The sequence below is a fragment of the Carlito syrichta genome, unplaced genomic scaffold (genome assembly GCF_000164805.1).
Source record: "Carlito syrichta isolate Samal-C Ts95f unplaced genomic scaffold, Tarsius_syrichta-2.0.1 Scaffold95881, whole genome shotgun sequence".
In the NCBI taxonomy this organism is placed as follows: domain Eukaryota; kingdom Metazoa; phylum Chordata; class Mammalia; order Primates; family Tarsiidae; genus Carlito; species Carlito syrichta.
The window spans coordinates 51,522-56,006 of NW_007039977.1; positions in this window are offsets into that span (position 1 = coordinate 51,522).

Below are 4,485 nucleotides of genomic sequence, written 5' to 3' on the forward strand. Positions count from 1 at the left end.
TCTAGTTTGGTGTTTTTTATTTACCAAGGAAAGGATTATTAAGAAATAGATATTGAAAAGTATCTGGTCAAAGCAATATTGTAATTGGCCATGTTTTACAACTGAAAGTTCCATGAAAGGTATATCCCCTTATTTAATATGTCACCTATTCAGTGCTTAGTCCAGCATTTGAGTTTATAAGAGTTGGACTTTTTTTTTTTTTAAGTTCGAGTCTCTGTCACCCAGGCTGGAGGGCAGTAGCACGCTTACAGCCACTGCAGCCTTGATCTGCTGGGCTCAGGTGATCCTTCCGCCTCAGCCTTCCAAGTAGCTGGAACTACAGACACGTGCCACCATGTTCGGCTAATTTTTTTTTACTTATTGTAGAGATGAGGTCTCGCCAAGTTGCGCAGGTTGGTCTCAAATTTGTGGGTTTAGGCAATCCTCTCACCTTGGCTTCCCAAAGTGCCGGGATTATAGGCATGAACCACCATGTGTGGCGAGTTGGACTTTTCAGAAGACAAAACTGGGCCGGATACAGTGGCTCATGCCTATAATCCCAGCACTTTGGGAGGCTGAGGTGGGAGGATTGCTTGGCCCAGGAGTTCAAGGCTAGCCTAAGCAACATACAAGGAGGAACCCCAAAAAACCTGGAATTTATAAAAAATCATGTATTCTTTCATGCTTAAACTTCAGTCACCTTCAGAGTACTGTTTGATGCAATACACCTATTGAGACGTTTTTTCGACTGCTCAAAACAGTTTTTGAACTTACCAATTTTGCTTCTGCTGTTTTTGTTTCCTCTCTTCCACATCAGCAAAATGTTTCCCTTTGAGGACTTTTTTCATCTGGGGAAAACTCGGGGCGAGATTGGGTGAATAGGGAGGATGGGGCACAGGGGTCATGCTGTTTTTGGTCAAAAACTGCTGATCACTCAGTGCAGTGCAGTCAGGTGTACTAGTAAATCGCCAACTGTGAAATGGGCAAACACATTGATAGAATCTCAACAACAACAACAAAAATTCACTGAAGCCAAACACAGCCTCTCACAATGCTAGCTGGTACACTGATGCTGATGGGTTCCTAGAACACTTACCTAGCGGGGGAAGCCTAGGGGGAAAGAGGCCCACTTTCCAAACGATTCCAGGTTTTATATATATAAATAATATTTTTAAAAAAGATATATATATATAAATAATATTTTTTAAAAACTTCTCTAGAGCTGGAAACAGCTTATGAAAAGCCAGAAGCTAGCTGAGGAGCAGGAGGGGAAATTGAGGCAGAAGGGAGCCAATGCTAAGGCTATGGTGCACATTAGAGCTGCCAGTTGCCACAGCTTTAGGAACCCTGACCTGTCGCTGCCTACTCCTCATCTGCTGTGACTGTGACTCCCTGTGGAGATGTTGCATCTGATCATCTGCCTGGCTGTGTGGCAAGAGCCTTGCCTTCCTGTGGTTACCCTCACCTCCTTCTCACTTCCTGCGTTGGGAATAGTGGCTGTGACTGGACACTTTATTACTGTGCTGAGCTGAAAACTGAAGGGTTGTAGGGCGTGTTGACTCACGCCTGTAATCCCAGCATCTTGGGAGGCTGAGGCAAGAGGACTGCCCGAGTCCAGGGGTTTGAGACCGCCTGGGCAACTTGGTGAGACCTCATCTCTACAATAAATCAAAAAATTAGCTGGATGTGGTGGTGCATAACTGTGGTTCCAGCTACTTGGAAGGATGAGGCAGAAGGCTCACCTAAGTCCAACAGGTTGAGGCTGTGGTGGCCTTGAACGTGCCACTACACTCCAGCCTGGGTGACAGATTGAGACTCTGACTCAAAATAAACAAACAAAAACCCTGAAGGGCCCATTCTGGGGTTAAAAATTCGTTTTTCTCTGTCAGAGGTCACTGTCGCATGAACCACAGACCACCTCCCCCAACTGAAAAAATAAAGAGATTAAGAAAATGGCACTGGAACGCTTTATTTCTAAAGGCCCAGATGGACATTTATGTAAGTTATATAAAGAAAAACAAACACCCATATATACATGAGAGACCTTCAGTTACTGAATACAGCAAGTCAACCTGGGATATAGTTTGATGAAATCACATCACTGGTCAGGGAACCACCAAGGGCAAATGTCACATCCGACCAAAGTTATACCTGACAGTATTTTATGTGTTTCTCTATAACCCTCAATTCTTCATTTTCTCAAGGATGTAGACAGAGTTGCCACCAGAACCATGGTTTTGCTTCTCAGGATGGGGGAAATGCCTTAATTCACACTTTCCATAAGGTAAACAGCCTGTTTCAGGTTTCCTTCCATGATGGGATTCCTGCACTGATAAAGCGGACTTGGTTGAATGTGCTTAAGAGCACAAGATATGACTCTGCCTTAGCTCTTGAGGTACATGTACCCTCCCACCCCCAACAAGGGGCCAGCAGCAGCAGCACTCCTGGGAACTTGTAAGAAATGCACAAGCCTCCAGTAGGGTGGCTCGCCCCTGTAATCCCAGCATTTTGGGAACCCAAGTGGGAAGATCGCTTGAGCACAGGAGTTCGAGAAAACACGGAGACCTCTCTCTACAAAAATAAAAAAAATTAGGCGTGGGGGTGGAAGCCTGTAGTCCCAGGAGGTCAAGGCTGCAGTGAGCCATGATTGTGCACTCCAGTACCTACCTGCCCAATAAATAAATACATAAATACATTAAAACATAATAACAAATACAGAAGCCCAGGCCCACCACAGATCTAAGAGCCTGCCTTCTTCTTCTTCTTTTTTTTTTTTTTTTTTGAGTTGGAGTTTCACTCTGTCACCCAGACTGGAGTGCAGAGGCACACTCACGGTCCACCTCAGCCTTCCAAGTAGCTGGAACCACAGCCATGTGCCACCACGCCCGACTAATTTTTTTTGGGGGGGGTTATTGTAGAGACAAGGTGTCGCCATGTTGCTCATGCTGGTCTCGAACTCCTGAGCTCAGGCAAACCTCTCGCCTCTTTCTCCCAAAATGCTGGGATTACAGCCGTGAGCCACTGCGCCCAGCAGGAGCCCGCCTTTTAATAAGGTCCGCAGTTGCAGAGAGAAAGCTCTGGAAGCACAAAGGCCGCAGAAGTAAAGGGAGAGTCTGGCAATCCTCTCCCTTCACCTCAAGTCAGAATTACCCTGATATTGAGGGTGAGGAGGCTCGGCTCAGCGTGCAACCTACACTCGGGCCGAAGGTGTGTGCAGAGGTCTTTTCCGGGGAGCGCGTGAGGATCTGGATCCTGGCCTCTTTCAGTCAGAAAGGACCCCTTCCCGGAGCAAGCTAGGCTCAGGTGCCGCCTCGTGATTGGCCGAGCCACCTCCACGACTGCCGGGAGCTCCCGCTGTGGGTCGGAATCCCCGGTCAGGCACTTACTCCCAGTTTTGGGCAATTCACACTCTTTCGAGCTTCAGTTTCTTAAGATATTTATCCCAGAGGTTTGTAGTGAGGAGGACATGGAGGGCCCACGCCAGGTGCTCAGCACAGTGCCCCGCACACATGGAAGCACTCTGGAGATAGCCTACGATTATCCACGTTTTAAAAAGAGAAAACCTTCACGCCTGTAATCCCAGCACTTTGGGAGACAGAGACGAGAGAATTACCTGAGTTGAGGGGTTTGACACCAGCCTGGGCAACTTGGCAAGACCTCGTCTCTACAATTAACTTTAAAAAATAGCTGGGAGGCATTTGAGACCAGTCTGGGCAACGTAATGAGACCCCAGTCTCTAAAAAAACAAAAAAATTAGCCAAGCATGGTGGTGCACCCCTGTAGTCCCAGCTGCTCAGGAGGCGGAGGTGGGAGTATCACTTAAGCCTAGGAGGTTGGGCTGCAATGAGGCAGGTTCACACCACAGTACTCCAGCCTAGGAAACAGGGCAAGGCCTTGTCTCAAACACATATATATACATATATAAGAAAGTAGATCTTATAGAATGTATGAAGAAATCTCAAAACTCGTCAAAAAATCCAATGAAAGAAAAATTAGCCGGGCGTGGTGGCGCACGCCTGTAATCCCAGCACTTTGGAAGGTGGAGGCGAGAGGATTGCCTGCACCCAGGGGCTCGAGACCAGACCGGACAACTTGGTGAGACCTCGTCTCTACAATAAATCAAAAACTAGCCAGACGTGGTAGCGCACGCCTGTAGTTCTGGCTACTTGGAAGGCTGAGGTGGAAGGATCGCGAGAGCCCAGCAGGTCGACGCTGGGGTGGCCGACAGCGTGCCACAGACTGGCCAGGGGGACGAGACGCTGACCCCGCCTCCCCAAGTAGTTTCGCCCCCGTTAACCGCGTTTGGATCCAGCACAGTCCTTGGACCCCCGGCCCCCAGCGCGGGGCGTGGGAGGGGTCGCGGGACGCGCCCTCCCTCCGGCTGCGGCGGGGAGGGCGGTGGCCTGGCGAGGGGCGGGGCTTGTCCACGCCAGGCTGCGGATGAGCCGCAAGCCACGTTCGCGGAGCCCCAGCCCCACGTCCACCCCCCGCCGGGTTCGCGTCTTC